General features: G+C 36.7%; 4 non-coding genes across 4 annotated transcripts; 3 read left to right on the top strand and 1 right to left on the bottom strand.

The window, feature by feature from the left end:
- Window positions 1-1,595: 1,595 nt before the first annotated feature.
- TRNAT-GGU (transfer RNA threonine (anticodon GGU)) lies at window positions 1,596-1,667 on the bottom strand. The gene has a single exon. It is a non-coding gene; the product is annotated as a tRNA-Thr (tRNA).
- A 1,959-nt stretch (window positions 1,668-3,626) lies between these two features.
- TRNAM-CAU (transfer RNA methionine (anticodon CAU)) lies at window positions 3,627-3,700 on the top strand. Its single transcript has one exon. It is a non-coding gene; the product is annotated as a tRNA-Met (tRNA).
- A 1,347-nt stretch (window positions 3,701-5,047) lies between these two features.
- On the top strand, window positions 5,048-5,135 carry TRNAS-UGA (transfer RNA serine (anticodon UGA)). Its single transcript has one exon. It is a non-coding gene; the product is annotated as a tRNA-Ser (tRNA).
- A 3,627-nt stretch (window positions 5,136-8,762) lies between these two features.
- Window positions 8,763-8,850, top strand: TRNAS-GCU (transfer RNA serine (anticodon GCU)). The gene has a single exon. It is a non-coding gene; the product is annotated as a tRNA-Ser (tRNA).
- Window positions 8,851-20,408: the final 11,558 nt, after the last annotated feature.

Raw genomic sequence — 20,408 nt, 5'->3', positions numbered from 1 at the left:
ATTGGATTAGGAATTCCCTCTTTTTTAATCCTTTTCTACTTTTTCTTTTCTATATCTCTAACCCACGAGCTTTCTTAATCTTATACTTTCTTAATCTTATACAATTTCCCTTCCTTTTTCTTATAGTTATACATACAATTATGTATGTATTATATGACCAACTTTCACTTTCTATGGGTCACATAGACATCCAAATAAGCAGTAGAAGTGAGATGGGGAAAAGAGGTCTGAAATAAAAAGGGAATACGATTTATGTATGGATTCCGGTAAAATACCGGTACTCTATTCCATAAGAGTGGAATAGGAAATTAAGATGAGGATGGTATCATCATAAAGAAAGATAGAGTAATATAATATCCTAAATTCTACTAATCCACATATCGTATGTGTGTCTTTCTTTATCGATTGGGAGTAGTGAAAAAAAAATTCCTATATGCCCTCCCTCCCTCTTTAATGAGAGATGCAAAATAAAAAAGTGAAGTAAGGGTGCCCTGTGGGTATTTGATCTTGCTCCCTGCCCCTTTTTTTCATGGAAAAAGGAAATATCAATTTCTCCATTCATTGAACCCTAGTTCGGGACTGACGGGGCTCGAACCCGCAGCTTCCGCCTTGACAGGGCGGTGCTCTGACCAATTGAACTACAATCCCCGCGGGGTGTATGGCATACCCATTCTTAAATAGAACCATAAGAAGATTCGATTCGTCTTTCGTACTCTAAGAAATAGACGAATCATATACTACATACCCACATATTATATTATACGTGGGTATAGTGAGAGTGACATAACTAGTATGTCGTGATTTTTTATCACTAAAAATGGATAATAATCCAGCCTTCAATAAGAAAAACTCTTTTGTTTGTAAGAAAGGAATGAGAGAGATATGGATTAGAAAAAAAAATTTCCCTTTTTTCTTTATCTTTTATTTCTATAGATCAGACATTTTATTTTATGGAAGAAAAACAAAAGGATTTAGTTCATACTCACGAAGCCCTAGATTTTTGGTTTGGGCCGAGCTGGATTTGAACCAGCGTAGACATTGTCAACGAATTTACAGTCCGTCCCCATTAACCACTCGGGCATCGACCCAGGAAGAATTTATTCTAGGGTTTTTGCTAATCTATGATTAACCTCCTTTCATAATACTCCCTACCCCCAGGGGAAGTCGAATCCCCGCTGCCTCCTTGAAAGAGAGATGTCCTGAACCACTAGACGATAGGGGCATCACTAGACGATAGGGCCATATACAACCGCTCGTGATTATACTATAATCATAGTATGAGCAGTTTTTTGGAATTGTCAATATACTCGAAAAGTATAAATAGATCCAAAGCAAAGAGTTTTTCCAACTTTTCTGTTATGTTTTCATCTAGGATTTTTTTTAGTTGATCGTTATAGATTAATTCTCCGTGCTTCATTTAGTGTTCATACCAAAAATGCATCCATCCCGCACTAAGTCATAAAATTCTCTAAAAATATAGAGAAAGTTTCAAAAACAAAGAAAAAAAGTGAATCAATTTAGTAGAAAAGTACTCTATCAGATTCGAACCAACGACTTACGTCTTAGCACGAGATTACTCTACCACTAATTTAAAAAGCCCTTTATCGGATTTGAACCGATGACTTATGCCTTACCATGGCATTACTCTACCACTGAGTTAAAAGGGCTTTTTATTTAATTCAAAAATTAGCCACTTGGATTTCCCATTATGGGTCTACTGCATAATGTACATATTATATATATAATATATAGAGATAGAGAGAGAGACATTATGTAGAGATTGTATATGTATATATCGATATCTTGAGAGCTCAAAATAAAATTAATAAAAAAAAACATACCCTACATAACATATCCAACTCTTCTTGGTTCAGGGTTTTCCGTTTCCGAAGACTAGTAAAATAGGCGGATTCTGGAACCCCAAGGATTCAACGGTATATGGATATGGAAAATATAAGATTTCCGATCCTAGCGGGAAAAGGCGGGGAACAGATACCCAATAGGATATAGGATCCTTGGGAGGAACTTTTGGTAATGGCCTTGATCCTCTATGCTATTTTTTATGTGTTCTTAGTTCTATTGAACTTTTTGCATTCTTTTAAACAAGAATCTAATAAACTAGAATTGAGTCAGTGGAAAAAAGGAGAGAGAGGAAAGTGTTAAATGGAGAGAGTCGACTAATCAGAGACTTTTAGGATCTTCTTTACATCAGGTAAATCTGTCGGCCCTGTCCGTTTTTTTCTTTAAGTTACGACTCTTTGCTGCTTACTTCTATCAAGCCATAGGGAAAGTCTATGATGAATTTGGAAAACTCATCTCACTCTTACTCTATGGCTCGGACTTAATGGGGGAAGAAAACATCTTCCATAATTTCTTTTTTGTTCAATTCTGGACAAAAAAGAAAAGGAAAAAAGGAATTTATAGGGACAGTGTTACCCCCTATATCCCCTAGTTTATATTGTAGGAATAATAAAACAATTTAGCAGTCTGACACACTTACGTTCCTTGCAAAGTAAATAATTATTATTGTAGTCGTAACCGTAGAATAGGATCCTAATCAAAATAAATACATTTGGTTCAGGCGCTATTAGCATGGTAAGAAAAGATTTTTTTTACAGACCAGAGGGGCTATCTAAATCCTAAAGTAAAGGCGAGCGATCGAAGTAGAAGTACCAACGGCTCAGTGTCATGAACCTTCTCCATCTGATTCAATAAGGGGGAATTAGCCTTCTTGTCAAATGGCTATCCTTGACAAAGGGTACCATTTATACCATAATCTACAATGTAGCGGGTATAGTTTAGTGGTAAAAGTGTGATTCGTTCTATTAATAACTGAATTTGAAATGATATACTTAAGGCATCCTTAAGTTTTTTATTTTTATATTCCGATGAAAACTTTAGTTCTTATAAAGGATTAAATCCTTTTCCTCTCAATAGCATATTGAGGAAGAATATACATTCTGGCGATTTGTATCCAAAGACTAATTTAAATTGCATCCAAAATAAAAATAGGATTATGAGTACAGAGTCGCGAAGCATAATTTTGCATTGGATTAAGTATTCCAATTTTGAAAATATGAGTAAAGGATCTATGGATGAAGATACAAAAAAGTTGATTTCCAATCGTAACTAAATCTTCTTAAAATAAGGAATAAGGAAGCCAAATAGCTAAAAAACGATAGTTTTGGTTTACTAGAACCATCCGCATATTGTTTCAGCTCGGTGGAAACCCAATTCTTTTCCTCAGGATCTCTTGAATGAAATTAGGGAACGAAGTAAGTAGATTAGATGAATTTAGATAGAATTTCTATCTCCTACTCTATAAGGATCATCTAGAAAGCGGAGAGCTTTGGTTCCATTCAAATAGAAAAGCTGACATAGATGTTAAGTGGTGAGAATATCCATAAAGGAGCCGAATGAAATCAAAATTTCATGTTCGGTTTTGAATTAGAGACGTTAAAAATAATCAACCAACGTCGACTATAACCCCTAGCCTTCCAAGCTAACGATGCGGGTTCGATTCCCGCTACCCGCTCCATTCTGTATAAAAGGAGTATTCTATTTGTCTAGACATGTTAGAGGCTTGTATTCAAGCCTTTTTTGTCCACCAGTTTCTGGTACTCCAGAGCGGAGTAGAGCAGTTTGGTAGCTCACGAGGCTCATAACCTTGAGGTCACGGGTTCGATTCCCGTCTCCGCACTTAGCAGTCTGTATAAAAGGACTATTCTATTTCTCTAGATATGTATGGTAGAGGGGCGTATCCAACCCTTTTTTATTCATTAGTTCCCGGCCCTAGAGGGCAAAATTGAGCAGTTTGCGAAGTCACTTGCCTTCAAAAAAAGAAGGCGCAAGGCCTCTCCCTACCCTGCAGAAAATAAAAATGAAACGAAAGGGACAGTCTACCTCTCCCTTCCCTTTAAAAAAAGTTTGCCCGTTGTTTGTCTCAGTTAATACCCAATTTTTGGAGCTCTGTTGGCGAGTTCTATTTCTGCCTCTGGAGCGCCCTCTTTTTTTGAGTGGGATGCAAAGGAAGGGTAAGATAGTAAGGGATACGGCACTAGACTAACACCTAATTAATACTTAATTTAATATAAGTAGTTAAACAGTTAACTAGACTAAACTTTTTATCATAGTACTTTGATAAATTAAGCGGGCGAGCGGCGGGAATCGAACCCGTATCTTCTCCTTGGCAAGGAGATATTTTACCATTGAACTACGCTCGCTACGGTATATATTTTATAGCGTATATCCGCCTGGGTCGACCTTCTATGTCTGGGTCGACCGTTTCATTTCATTTTCTATTATATTAGAGTTTTCCTTTTTTTATTATCTGTCAATGAATATTCTAATGGGAATGGAATTTCATAATACTGAAAGAGAAGAGCTAGCAATTCGGAACGCAAATTGCGTTTTAATACGTCTCACTATTCTAATTTTTTAGAAGAAATGGCCTTTATTATTTCTTTTTTATGGGGTTAATAAATATTAACCAAATTTCATTTAAGAAATGAGAGAATTCAGAATAGCTACGAGAAAGACTAGTCCAATCCATAATGATGTACCGGAAAATACAACATTTTTATTATTTGACCAACCATCAGGAGAAGCAAATACAAGGGGTACACTAATTACTAAGACTGAGGAAGTCGCAATTAATGCAAAAACAGCTAATTGGAAAGCAATAGTCATATTTCTAATCCTCCAAGCTACCATCAAATAAAGTTGACTACATATTTGATCCCTCACTTAAACCAAAATTGTAAAAAAATACAAGAAGTAGGAGGGGTTTAATCATGAATCCATTGATTCTTCTCTTTAATTCAAATTTATTACTTAAACCGCTTTTTTATTTGGATATGGGGGTGAGAAGAGATTATTTACTCTTTATTTCACAAGCGGGTATAGCGGATCCTGTATCCGTGTATACAGTATACAGAGATATATCGAAAAGGAACTTGTATCTGATATCTTTCTAGAGGCTAATAAATCTTTTTATTTTTTATATGGCTATGTTCTATTTGTAGGAGTAAAATAAGGATTAGGCTGTGGAGAGATGGCTGAGTGGTTGATAGCTCCGGTCTTGAAAACCGGTATAGTTCTAGGAACTATCGAGGGTTCGAATCCCTCTCTCTCCTTTTGCTTATTGAATACGTTTGTTTCTTTCATTTTTATTTATTTTTTTTTTCTGTCCCTTATCTTTCTTTCATAAAAAGGAATGAATGGCTCGGCTAGATGGAATAACCGAGCCAGAACAGAAAAAAAGTAGAACAGGTATAAATAAGAAAATCTTAGTTAAGAGGGTTCATGTAAAGAACAGGTTCCAAATCACGATCGATTCCCTTTTCAAAACCTGCTGCAGCAGCTCGGGCTCTTCCTGCATGCCATAAATGGCCCACAAAAAAGAAGAATCCTAGAACAAAATGAGAAGTTGATAACCAACTTCTAGGAGAGACATAATTAACTGCATTGATCTCGGTAGCTACGCCACCCACGGAATTTAAAGAGCCTAAAGGAGCGTGGGTCATATATTCTGCTGAGCGTCGTTCTTGCCAAGGTTGTATGTCTTTTTTCAACCTACTCAAGTCCAAACCGTTGGGGCCCCTTAGAGGTTCTAACCATGGAGCACGAAGGTCCCAAAAACGCATAGTTTCCCCTCCAAAGATAACCTCCCCAGTTGGGGAACGCATTAGATATTTACCTAAACCTGTGGGTCCTTGAGCGGATCCCACATTAGCTCCAAGACGCTGGTCTCTAACTAGAAAAGTAAATGCTTGAGCTTGAGAAGCTTCTGGCCCGGTGGGTCCATAAAACTCACTCGGATAAGCTGTATTATTGAACCATACAAAACAACAAGCGATAAAACCAAAGACAGATAAAGCAGCTAAACTATAAGACAAGTAAGCTTCTCCAGACCATACAAATGCACGGCGAGCCCATGCGAAGGGTTTGGTTAAAATATGCCAAATTCCGCCAAATACACAAATAAAACCCAACCATACATGCCCACCAATTATATCTTCTAAATCATCTACACTAACAATCCACCCTTCTCCACCAAAAGGAGATTTTAGTAAATAACCAAATATAACACTGGGACTAAGGGTCAAATTGGTAATTTTTCTTACATCTCCCCCCCCAGGGGCCCAGGTATCATATACACCGCCAAAATAAAGAGCCTTGAGTACTAGAAGAAAAGCACCTAGACCTAACAAAATTAAGTGAATACCCAAAATTGTAGTCATTTTATTTCTATCTTTCCAGACATAACCAAAGAATGGAAAAGATTCCTCAAGAGTCTCGGGTCCCAGAAGCGCGTGATAAATGCCACCGAAGCCTAAGACTGCGGAGGAAATTAGGTGAAGTACGCCAGATACAAAGTACGGAAAAGTATCTAGAACTTCCCCCCCTGGCCCTACTCCCCAACCTAGAGTAGCTAAGTGTGGAAGTAAAATCAACCCTTGTTCATACATGGGCTTTTCTGGTACGAAATGGGCCACTTCAAATAGGTTCATTGCTCCGGCCCAGAATACGATTAATCCGGCATGAGCTACATGAGCTCCAAGCAGTTTACCGGACAAATTGATAAGTCTGGCATTCCCAGCCCACCAAGCAAAGCCGGTGGTTTCTTGGTCACGACCAGCTAAAACGAAAGTTCCATTAAAGAGCGTTTCCACGTGGTAGAACCTCCTCAGGGAATATAAGATTTTCATGAGGCTGATCCTGAGCTGCCATCCACGCACGAATACCCTCGTTTAAAAGAATATTTTTGGTGTAGAAAGTCTCAAATTCAGGATCTTCCGCTGCACGGATTTCCTGGGAAACAAAGTCATAGGCACGTAAGTTCAGAGCCAAGCCAACTACGCCAATAGCACTCATCCATAAACCGGTGACGGGTACAAATAGCATAAAGAAATGTAACCAACGTTTATTGGAAAAAGCAACACCAAAGATTTGGGACCAAAAGCGGTTAGCAGTGACCATTGAATAAGTTTCTTCAGCTTGAGTTGGGTTAAAAGCACGGAAGGTATTTGCACCATCACCGTCCTCAAATAGAGTGTTTTCTACGGTCGCTCCATGAATAGCGCATAGCAGAGCCGCACCTAATACTCCGGCAACTCCCATCATATGAAATGGGTTCAACGTCCAATTATGAAATCCTTGGAAGAAAAGGATGAATCGAAATATCGCTGCTACGCCAAAACTCGGCGCAAAGAACCAACCAGATTGCCCCAGTGGATAAATAAGGAATACAGAAACAAAAACAGCAATTGGACCAGAGAATGAGATTGCATTATAAGGCCGCAATTGAACAGACCGAGCAAGTTCAAATTGGCGTAACATGAAACCTATTAGTGCAAAAGCCCCGTGGAGAGCTACAAAAGTCCATAGACCGCCTAATTGACACCAACGAGTAAAATCTCCTTGTGCTTCGGGCCCCCATAGTAGCAACAAAGAGTGTGCTAAACTATTGGCAGGGGTAGAAACTGCTGCGGTTAAGAAATTACAACCTTCCAAATAGGAACTAGCCAATCCATGGGTATACCAAGAAGTTACAAAAGTTGTCCCTGTAAACCAACCCCCTAAAGCGAAATAAGCACAAGGAAAGAGCAATAGGCCAGACCATCCTACAAAAACGAAACGGTCCCTTCGTAACCAGTCATCCATAGTATCAAATAGATCATTTTCTTCTTTAGGAATTCTACCAAGGGCTATAGTCATAGTGATCCTCCTATTCAATTACTTCAACCATTTCCGAGCACCTCATATCACTTTCCAAGGCATATGATAGTTTTATTATCTGTGGACGATTTCTTTCTCGTTCAATGCCCTTTTTCAATGGTCTCGAAGAGAGAAATTTCCCATTTTTATCTATGGAGTCACAGTCACAACCGAGGTCGTGGTAAATCCATGAATTTGATTCGATTTGTTTTTCTTATACTATTTATTTGTTTTTCTTATACTATAGAAATAGAAATAAATTGTTTTTCTTATACTATAGAAAGAAATAAACCTTTGAATTCAGCATTATTCCAAGACTCCTATTTCAAAGTCTATCTTTTAAGGGAAAAATGCAAATAAAAGTAACCCTTCTTTTCCCATTCCCTCTCTATTGCATGGGTGGAAGAACTAAAATAATAGAGGATTCTGAAAAAAAAAAATGGACCTTCGAAATCCAATTTTATGTGTAGCGCAAAGGAGTTGCGATTTCTTCTTATTCCTATAGAACATCTAGTAACAAGAATATGAAATCGTAAATAGCGAAAAATTCTTGTCTTGCGCGGTCTAAGTCTAAGGAAATAAAAAAAATTCGCTTATACAATTTCATCTACATCGAATTTATATATCAGAATAGCGGATAGAGGCATCATTAAAGGAGTCAGGTCTACTTACTTTATGCTTCTTTCCAATTTTATGGTGGATTTGATAAGAACCCTTTTTGCTTTCTTGATAAATAATCGACAAAAAAAGCGTTTTTTTTATATAACCTGCTTGTTTTATTATAATTATAACAAGTCCTATATGGAAATGCCCGCTAAAGAGAAAATCTATTTGATTGTCTCTCGGCCAATATCGATTTTTAGAAAGAAAAAACAAGAATTTTCTTCTTTTTTTATTAACATTAAGAAAAAAGAATATAATTAAAATGGAATTGGCAATATAATTTTTATAGACTTTTGAAAGAAAAAAAAGGGGTTTTTTGCAACCGTTATTTCTTATTTCTTGCCTATATCATATCACGGAAACCTTTCGCTTTGGAACGTGGAGAGATGGCTGAGTGGACTAAAGCGGCGGATTGCTAATCCGTTGTACAATTTTTTTGTACCGAGGGTTCGAATCCCTCTCTTTCCGCTCCCTTGGATCATTTGGGACTTTCGAATTGGAAAGAATTCTGACCCCCGGATTTTCTCATAGATAAATGTACGAAACAAATCCAATAAGAAAAAAAAAAACTGAATTTTTACTCCTCGCGTCCAGGATTCCGTCCTGGGTCATTAGATAAGAATCCAAAGATAAAGAGTGAAACAAAGAATATCACTACTGTATAAACAAAAAGTTTGAGAGTAAGCATTACATAATCTCCAAGATTTTTTTTTAAGGAATAGATTACCAGTTTTTCCTTACCACACGGATCCACTAGGATGGTTTTTTTTTATACCTAAAAATGCAAAAAAGAATTCTTGAAAAAAATTGCAAGAATTCTTTTATAATAAGCACTCTTATCAATAGCAAAAATAGGGTTAGGTGGTTAGGTATTGTGTAGGTACCTTTAGGTACCTGCTCAACCTAGGTGCAGGGGAGTAGAAAGGCTGATCCAAATTTATTGCTGTAGCTACCCATTCAATGTAGAAGAATTTAAATTTTAGAATCGAAGGTTCATAATATAAAAATATAAAACTTCTCGGCTTTTACCCATTTTAAAATTTTTTTGGAATGAACACATCATTCAATTTGGCATACAGAGTACTAAAGATTTCATCGAAAACTTACAGCAGCTTGCCAAACAAAGGCTAATAGAAAAAAGAATAGAGGTATAACAGGCATAATATCCACGATTGGATTGAAAATAGCATAAGCTTCGGGTAATTTGGCAAAGAAAAAACTAGTAGGATAAAGAACAGAATTAAAACAGATACAGGTTAAACTAAGTATATTAGGCATAACAAGCATTTCATTCTTGTAGAGTAAATAATTGGATTTTTCTTGAGTTATTTTTTTAAGGGAAAGAAGGAAAAGGCAGATTCAAAATCTTTTTTCTTCGGACTTTCCCAAACACAAAATACCTCCTTGTATTCGCACTCTCAAATGAGAGTGGAATAAATTCGACTTTCATATAATATCTTAATAGAATTCCATGTAATGATCAATGCATTTTTTTGATTCTATATTATCCGCATGTGTAGAATACTAGCAAGAGAATATCCCTCCTTTTTTATGTAATTGAAATGGTATTGACGAATAACAAATAAACATACTAGTGTTTATTAGTGTCGCATAAAACCCGAAATGGGGCGTGGCCAAGTGGTAAGGCAGCGGGTTTTGGTCCCGTTACTCGGAGGTTCGAATCCTTCCGTCCCAGATTGTTTCTGATGAAACAAACGGTGAAATCATATAGTATTCCGTACGAGACAAAAGTTTATTAAAGAGAATAATGATATCTTATTCTTTCTCAGAAAACATAATAAAGTCTTAAGTCCAGTCAAATTGACTATCTTTATTTTCATGAAAAAATGGGATCTATCAAGCACATTCAGGATATGCCTCTACTATAAAATCACTTAGTCATATTTTTTTCTTCCTTTTGGTATTCGAGTTGAAGAAGTACGAGAATTCTATAACTACCAAAAACTTTCAATCTTTTCATTGGAATAGTTTATTTAGTTATTATAGTTAATTGTTTTTGGTACTGAAAAAATATATTACTACTAGAATTCTAATTCTAGTAATTAAATTAATTAAACTTTTTTGGAGGTTGATAGTTTATTTATTGAGGAAGAGTCAATCCTTCTTTTCTCACTTCAAGATTGATCATCTCGAGCCATCCGTTGAGGGTGGAAATTTAAGAATAAATAAGTTTTAAGCAAACTTGTTTAGTCGTCTTTTTCAAACTATGTTTCATTCATATGATAGAATTTTAATATGGGTTTAAATAAATTGGATCTTGGCGGAGGCTTCCCGGATAAATACTTACTTTCTTTTATCCATATTGCTCCATAGATAGCAAGTTTTAATTAGTATAAAAAAACTAAACCAATGACTATTCATGATTCCATCCATATTGGATCAATTCTCTATACCACTTTGCAATGAAAAGAGGAATGTTTGTTATGGTAAAACTTCGTTTAAAACGATGTGGTAGAAAGCAACGTGCGACTTGAAGGACATGATCGATTGTGGATTTTGCTATCCATCATTTTCCATAGTAATGAAAATGCTCTTGGCTCGACATAGCCTGTTCTATTCGTTCCGAACCAAATTTGCGCTGGGTTTAAGTAACATAGTACACGATGGAGCTCGAGAGGACAGAATTTTTTTTATCAAGGGAAAGAATCTAGGGTTAGTGAAAACTAATAAATTAGGCCAACTTTGTCAGTCTATCCTTAATATAGAAATAAATCGAAAGGTTAAAATAAGAAGAAAGTCCAATAAAAGTATATCAGAATCAATCCCTCTTATTAGATTTCTATAGAAGAGATAAATGCTTTATCGAAGGAAATAAGAAAAAAGGGTATGTTGCTACTCTTTTGAAAGAAAAAAATAGGAATTCCCGAAGTAATGTCTAAACCCAAGGATTTCACAAATCAAAGATAAAGGATTCCAGAACAAGTAAACACAATTTTCAATTGTCTCAACAACAGAGTTGGATTAGAATAAGGAATAAAAGTCAATTCGTTCGAAATGAGACAAAGAAAAGAGTTTAAAGACGACTCAAAAATTTTGGAAGGATTTTGCCTTCGAAGTTTGTCAGGCAAAATTAGCCCACTTGAGTCATGAGTATAAATGAAATTTGTTTTTTCTGTAAGGAAATTAATGCACGTCATAGTCTAATTTCTATTATTATCGACAGAAATTCGAATCATTTTCTCGAGCCGTATGAGGAGAAAACCTCATATACGTTTCTAGGGGGGGGCGTTGTTTATCTACATCTATCCCAATAAGCTGTCTATCGAATCGTTGCAATTGATGTTCGATCTCGAAGAGAAGGAAGAGATCTTCAAAAAGTAGGTTTTTATGATCCGATAAAGAATCAAACTTGTTTAAATGTTCCAGCTATTCTCTATTTCCTTGAAAAGGGTGCTCAACCAACAAGAACTGTTTATGATATTTTAAGGAAGGCAGAATTCTTTAAAGAAAAAGAAAGAACTTTGAGTTAATTGAAGAACTAAATGAATCAAAAAATAGGATAGGAGAAGATTATTAGTATTCCTAGTTGTCTAATTATTTAGACACAATTTACCTCTCTTTTTTAATCCTATTTGGATTTATATTATATCGTGCCAATCCAACATAAGCCCCTATTTTATTTACTTTTTCTATCTAATTTGTTTTCTTACCATTGTATTTCCATTGACAAAGGTCTATTGAACAAATAGAATTTGTAGATAGATGGGTCTCTTTATCCTCACTCCATATTCAATTTTTCCGCCTACACTTCGCTCAAATGATAAGGGTGTTCCTCTTGCATGTATTCTCATACAATATAATATATATTTTTTATAATATATATTTTTTGTTAATAAAAATCGCTAAAAATAAGGAGAATTTGGCCATCGTGATTAGGGTCGCTCTTTTTTTAACTTTACTTTAGTGGAATTTCACCGGACCTGTTCGTTTTGGCATTTGAGTGTTTTTCATGGTCGATAAAAAAAATCTTTTGATGTCTTGCTAGTTCAATGTTTTGACAGAAGCGCGCGGTGTAATTCCATTGATTTTTGGATTTCGATCGTATCTAAGATCCTTTTTTTATCTGGGTTGCTAACTCAATGGTAGAGTACTCGGCTTTTAAGTGCGACTATGATCTTTTACACATTTGGATGAAACAACAAATTCGTCCAGACTCTTGGTAGAGTCTAGAAGACCACGACTGATCCTCAAAGGTAATGAATGGAAAAAATAGCATGTCGTAATAAAATCAATCTTTTTTGAATGGAATCCAAAATTACGATTTTCTGGGTCTAATGAATAAATGGATAGAGCCTGGCTCCAATTCTGGTAAAATAAAAAGCAACGAGCTGAACTTCCTAATTGGAATGATTCCCCGCTCTAATTAGACGTTAAAAATAGATTAGTGCCGGATGCGGGGAAAGGTTGGGTTTTCCTATGAGTGGACCCTTTATTTTTTCTTTTTTTTTTTAGAAATCCTAATTATTCTTGATTATGGATTGAATAAGGGATGTTATGGATTGAATGTGTAAAAGAAGCAGTATATTGATAAAGAGGCTGTATTCCAAAGTCAAAAGAGCGATTGGCCTGCAAAAATAAAAAACTTGTTCTGTTCTTTTTTTTTAATTAGAACAAACATAAACTAATTGGGTAGAAAAGGAGCAGAAAAAGATCTGTGGATTAGACTCCCTTTCTTTCCAGGGTTTGTATTAAAAATGCAACACCCTGTTCTGACCATATTGCACTATGTATCATCATTCGATAAACCGAGAAATGCTTCTTCTCTCTGATTCAAGTAGAAATACAAATGGAAAAATTCGAAGGGTATTCAGAAAAACATAAATCTCGTCAACAATACTTTGTCTACCCACTTCTCTTTCAGGAATATATTTATGCATTTGCCCACCATTATGGATTAAATGGTTCTGAACCTGTGGAAATAGTTGTTAGTTGTAATAACAAGAAATTTAGTTCACTACTTGTGAAACGTTTAATTATTCGAATGTATCAGCAGAATTTTTTGGATAACTCGGTTAATCATCCTAACCAAGATCGATTATTGGATTACAAAAATTATTTTTATTCTGAGTTTTATTCTCAGATTCTATCTGAAGGGTTTGCGATCGTTGTGGAAATCCCATTCTCGCTACGGGAATTTTTTTGTCTGAAAGAAAAAGAAATACCAAAGTTTCAGAATTTACGCTCTATTCATTCAATATTTCCCTTTTTAGAAGACAAATTTTTGCATTTGGATTATCTATCACATATAGAAATACCCTATCCTATCCATTTGGAAATCCTGGTTCAACTCCTTCAATACCGTATCCAAGATGTTCCATCTTTGCATTTATTGCGATTCTTTCTCAACTATTATTCGAATTGGAATAGTTTTATTACTTCAATGAAATCCATTTTTTTTTTTCAAAAAGAAAATAAAAGACTATTTCAATTCCTATATAACTCTTATGTATCAGAATATGAATTTTTTTTGTTGTTTCTTCGTAAACAATCTTCTTGCTTACCATTAGCATCTTCTGGAACTTTTCTGGAACGAATCCACTTTTCTAGGAAGATGGAACATTTTGGGATAATGTACCCTGGTTTTTCTCGGAAAACCCTATGGTTCTTTATGGATCCTCTTATGCATTATGTTCGATATCAAGGAAAGGCAATTCTTGCATCAAAAGGCACTTTTTTTTTGAAGAAGAAATGGAAATGCTACCTTATCAATTTCTGGCAATATTATTTCTGTTTTTGGACTCAGCCGCGAAGAATCCATATAAACCAATTAGCAAACTCTTGCTTCGATTTTATGGGGTACCTTTCAAGTGTACAAAAAAGTTCTTTGTTAGTAAGGAATCAAATGCTGGAGAATTCATTTCTAATAGATACTCGAATGAAAAAATTCGATACCATAGTCCCCGCTACTCTCCTCATAGGATACTTATCAAAAGCTCAATTTTGTACTGGATCGGGGCATCCTATTAGTAAACCCATTTGGACAGATTTATCAGATTGGGATATTCTTGATCGATTTGGTCGGATATGTAGAAATCTTTTTCATTATCATAGTGGATCTTCGAAAAAACGGACTTTGTATCGACTAAAGTATATACTTCGACTTTCATGTGCTAGAACTTTAGCTCGTAAACATAAAAGCACGGTACGAACTTTTATGCAACGATTGGGTTCGGCATTTTTAGAAGAATTTTTTATGGAAGAAGAGCAAGTTTTTTCTTTGATGTTCACCAAAACAACTCTTTTTTCTTTCTGTGGATCACACACTGAGCGTATTTGGTATTTGGATATTATACGTATCAATGACCTGGTCAACCCTCTTAATTAATCATTAGACGAAATTAAGAAACAGGAAAGGGTTGATAAATGATCAAGAAAAAACTTTTCTATTTTTCATTCTGAAATGTTCTTTTTATTATAATAAAGAGTAGGTGAATCAACTTACTAATTAAAAAAATTAGTAGAACTTCCTCTTTGGAATAGAAATTGGCTATTTCTACATAGGGAAAGTCGTGTGCAATGAAAAATGCAAGCACGATTTGGGGAGGGATTTTTCTCTATTGTAACAAGGAAGAATTATCTACTCCATCCGACTAGTTCCGGGTTCGAGTCCCGGGCAACCCATATAGAAAAGACCCATCAAAGTTTTTCACTTTGACTCACTTCATTTACAAATACAAAATTATTGGTTTGGTTAATTTAGTTATATGGATAGCTAATCTTTGGGCTGACTTGGTTGACATTGGTATATAGTCTATGTTATACTGTTAAATAACAAGCCTTCTATTATCTATATTCTAGTTAATACGTGTGCTTGGGAGTCCTTGCAATTTGAATAAACCAAGATCTTACCATGACTGCAATTTTAGAGAGACGCGAAAGTACAAGCCTGTGGGGTCGCTTCTGCAACTGGATAACTAGCACTGAAAATCGTCTTTACATCGGATGGTTCGGTGTTTTGATGATCCCTACCTTATTGACCGCAACTTCTGTATTTATTATCGCCTTCATCGCTGCCCCTCCAGTAGATATTGATGGTATTCGTGAGCCTGTTTCTGGTTCTTTACTTTATGGAAACAATATTATCTCTGGTGCTATTATCCCTACTTCTGCGGCGATCGGATTGCACTTTTACCCAATTTGGGAAGCTGCATCTGTTGATGAGTGGTTATACAATGGTGGTCCTTATGAGCTAATTGTTCTACACTTCTTACTTGGTGTAGCTTGTTATATGGGTCGTGAGTGGGAACTTAGTTTCCGTCTGGGTATGCGTCCTTGGATTGCTGTTGCATATTCAGCTCCTGTTGCAGCTGCTACTGCTGTTTTCTTGATTTACCCTATTGGTCAAGGAAGCTTTTCTGATGGTATGCCTTTAGGAATCTCTGGTACTTTCAACTTTATGATTGTATTCCAGGCAGAGCACAACATCCTTATGCATCCATTCCACATGTTAGGTGTAGCTGGTGTATTCGGCGGTTCCCTATTCAGTGCTATGCATGGTTCCTTGGTAACCTCTAGTTTGATCAGGGAAACTACTGAAAATGAATCCGCTAATGAGGGTTACAAATTTGGTCAAGAGGAAGAAACTTATAATATTGTGGCTGCTCATGGTTATTTTGGCCGATTAATCTTCCAATATGCTAGTTTCAACAACTCTCGTTCTTTACACTTCTTCTTGGCTGCTTGGCCTGTAGTAGGAATCTGGTTCACTGCTTTAGGTATTAGTACTATGGCTTTCAACCTAAATGGTTTCAATTTCAACCAATCTGTAGTTGATAGTCAAGGTCGCGTTATTAATACTTGGGCTGATATCATCAACCGTGCTAACCTTGGTATGGAAGTAATGCACGAACGTAATGCTCACAACTTCCCTCTAGACTTAGCTGCTGTTGAAGTTCCATCTATTAATGGATAAGGTTTTTCTGCTAACATATAAGAATTTTTGAAGACAGAAATACCCAATATCTTGTTCTAGCAAGATATTGGGTATTTCTGTCTTTATTTTGAATCTTTTTTTCTTCTTAATCTTTCTATTCAGAATTCAGTTAACGACGAGATTTAGTATCCTTTCTTGCATTTTCATAACTCGTGAAATGCCGAGTAGGCACGAATTCCCCCAATTTGCGACCTACCATAGGATTTGTTATGTAAATAGGTATATGTTCCTTTCCATTATGAATCGCGATTGTATGGCCAACCATTGTGGGTAGAATGCTAGATGCCCGGGACCACGTTACTATTGTTTCTTTCTCCTCCTTCATATTGACCTTTTCTATCTTTGCCAATAAATGATGAGCTACAAAAGGATTCGTTTTTTTTCGTGTCACAGCTGATTACTCCTTTTTTCCTTTTTAAAGAGTGGCATTCTATGTCCAATATCTCGATCGAAGTACGGAGGTCAGAATAAATAGAATAATGATCAATGGAAAAAAGAAAAAAATCCTTTAGCTGGATAAGGGGCGGATGTAGCCAAGTGGATCAAGGCAGTGGATTGTGAATCCACCATGCGCGGGTTCAATTCCCGTCGTTCGCCCATCGCATTATTGCAAATTCCAAAAATGCAATTTTCCATATTCCTAGTTACGTATTTACTTACGGCGACGAAGAATAAAACTATCGCTATATTTTTTCCTTTTCCTAGTTCTTCTTCCAAGCGCAGGATAACCCCAAGGGGTTGTGGGTTTTTTTCTACCAATGGGAGCTTTCCCTTCACCGCCCCCATGGGGGTGGTCCACAGGGTTCATAACTACCCCTCTTACTACGGGGCGTTTACCTAGCCAACACTTAGATCCGGCTCTACCCAAACTTTTTTGGTTCACCCCAACATTACCCACTTGTCCGACTGTTGCTAAGCAGTTTTGGGATACTAAACGGACCTCCCCAGATGGTAATCTTAAAGTGGCCGATTTACCCTCTTTTGCAATGAGTTTCGCTACAGCACCTGCTGCTCTAGCTAATTGCCCACCCCTTCCACGTGTGATTTCTATGTTATGCATGGCCGTGCCTAAGGGCATATCGGTTGAAGTAGATTCTTCTTTTCTCTCAAAAAACCCCTTCCCAAACTGTACAAGCTTCTTCCAAAGCATACGGCTTTCTAGATGTATATGACGATCTCTAGACAGATGGATCTTATATGAATCATATGATGAAGTACCACATGAGTGGATATATAGGAAAGGAATCCAAATCTGCCGAATCGCTCATGTTATGATCTTCTACATCCTAGGTCTCTGCGTTCCGTCATCTGGCTTATGTTCTTCATGTAGCATTCAGATCGAATGACTCTATGAAATTACGTCGATACTTCCACATATTATGGGTAACGTAGGAGACATCCCTATTTTCCCCCGGGGGTCTTAATTACCACTGCTTAGCTTTCAATTTGCCTCTGACCATCAAATTAAATGTGAATAACCCGTCCTCCTCTCTTTGAAACAAGGGGCGCTTCCGGTTCTGTGCGTGCTTCAAACAATTTTGTCTTCTCCATATTACCATATCTCTAGAGCCAATAATTTTCTATGAGGAACTACTGAACTCAATCACTTGCTGCCGTTACTCAACAGTTTTCTGTTGAGGTCTATCCCGTAGAGGTAGTCAAATTGGATCAGTGATCGATTTCTAGGTTTCGTCGTAAACCTAATTGGTTACTTCCAATTACGTAAATCAATAGTTCAAACCGCACTCAAAGGTAGGGCATTTCCCATTGATATAGGAACTTTTGTACCAGAAACAATAGTATCTCCAATTATAGCCCCTCTGGGATGTAAAATATATCTCTTCTCACCATCCCCATAGTGTATGAGACAAATGTATGCATTTCGATTAGGGTCGTATTCTATGGTTACGATTCTACCAGATATGTCTTTTTGATTCCGTCGAAAATCTATTTTACGGTATAGGCGCTTATGACCTCCCCCTCTATGCCTTGCGGTAATGATTCCTCTGGAATTACGACCTTTACCACAACGGTGCCGTCCATGGATCAAATTATTTCGTGGATTGGATTTCACTTGCCTGTCTACGGTTCCCTTGCGTGTGCTCGGGATAGGTGTTTTGTATAAATGTTTCGCCGTATTATTAAGTATTCTCCTTTAGTTTTTTTCTCTATCTAGAAGTGGAATAGAATAACCCGGTTGAAGGGTAATGATCATACGTCTGTAATGCATTGTATGGCCCAGAATAGGTCCTATTCTTCTACCTTTTCCAGGTAGTCGATGGCTATTCACAGCTACCACCTTAACACCAAAGAAGAGTTCGACCCAATGCTTTATTTCTGTCTTAGTGAATCCCGATTCGACATTAAAAGTATATTGATTCTTTCCCAATAAACGAAGACTTTTTTCTGTAAATACTGCGTATTTGATTCCATCCATAAATCGACTTTCCCTCCTATGCTCTGAGTTCCAGTATCGATAAGAATTCGAGTTCTTATTGTTCTTATGTTATGGTATGAATATACCATACCAATTCGTTATGTATGGATGATGGATGAGATTCCATGGATAGAGAGCCAGTTCCAATAGACTTATGGAATGTTCCCGTTCGTGTGCATCCAGCAGGAATTGAACCCGCAAATTTACCAATTATGAGTTGGGCGCTTTAACCATTCAGCCATGGATGCTTAACAGGGATCATCGTACATCGTAAATAACCAATTTTCATATAGAAAGACATATCATAGAAAAATGAAATCGAAAATATTCCGAGATGGCAAATATTCGGAGATGACTATGAAAACACCTCTCTGGATCCTCGAATTGAAAGAGAGATTGAGAGGGATCAAGAATCCTAATTCTCGCTATTTGGAATGGATCCAATTCTATTGAGTCTGACTCATAGTGATCATTTCTCTTTAGCAAAGAATGACCTTGGTTATCAAAGGATTGAACAACCGGGATCCATTTACTTATGATACCTAGTTGGCATTGATAACAAGGATCTAATGAATTATGAGTTTAATAGATCCTCTTTAGCAGAAAGACGTATATTCCTTGCTCATTATCAGACAATCACTTATTCCCAAACCTCGTGTGGGACTAATCGTTTTCATTTACCATCTCATGGAAAACCCTTTTCGTTCCGCTTAGCCCTATCGGGTATTTTAGTGATAGGTTCTGTAGGAACTGGACGATCCTATTTGGTCAAATACCTAACGAAAAATTACGATTTTCCTTTCATTAAGGTACGAGGGCTTCTTATTCCACAAGAACGAAAGCACCTTTTCATTCTTTCATATACTAGGGGTTTTTACTTGGAAAAGACAATGTTCCATACTAAAGGATTCGGGTCCATAACCACGAGTTCCAGTGCACTAGATCTTGTAGCACTTAGCAACGAAGCCCTATCCATTAGTATTCCACATAAGAAATCCATTCTAGAAAAAAATACAATTAGATTAGCTCTTCATAGACAAACTTGGGGTTTGCGAGCCAAGGTAAGATCGGCTCGGGATCATGGGACCCTTTTCTATCAGATAGGAGGGGCTCTTGTACAAAATAGACTTACTAAGTAATAACCCCATAGAATCTATCTATATAAAGATAAAGAGGCAATCGTGTCAGGAAGCGGGTTTTTCTTTGGCCAAAAGGTACTTCGAACTTGGAACGAGCATGAAGAGATTAACGAGACTTCTTTCTCTTTTGAGTTTTTCTGGCGGACCTGCCGCGCAAGATCTTTGGTCTTCCCCTGGAACCGATGAAAAAAAGTGGATCGCTTCTTATGTACTCGCTCAGAATGATTCTTCTCTATCTATAGTTCATGGCCTATTAGAAGTAGAAGGTGCTCTGGTGCAATCCTTACCGACAGAAAAAGATTGCAGTCAGGTTGATAATAGTCGAGTGACATTACTTCGTCGGTCCGAACTAAGGAATCTGTTAGAAATGTTTTGAAATGGATATTGTTCTCTCTTTGATCAGGGATTGCTATATGAAAAGAAGTGGAGTTTGAAAAAGGGAACGGAATGCTCAAACCGGAACTGCTAGAGGAACGAATTTTCAATAGCATAACTT

The sequence above is a fragment of the Triticum urartu genome, unplaced genomic scaffold (assembly GCF_056163025.1).
Source record: "Triticum urartu cultivar PI428250 unplaced genomic scaffold, HENAU_Tu73 scaffold2, whole genome shotgun sequence".
NCBI classification, from domain to species: domain Eukaryota; kingdom Viridiplantae; phylum Streptophyta; class Magnoliopsida; order Poales; family Poaceae; genus Triticum; species Triticum urartu.
The sequence above is the reverse complement of the archived record's forward strand: the minus strand, read 5'-3'. Positions and strand labels throughout refer to the sequence as shown.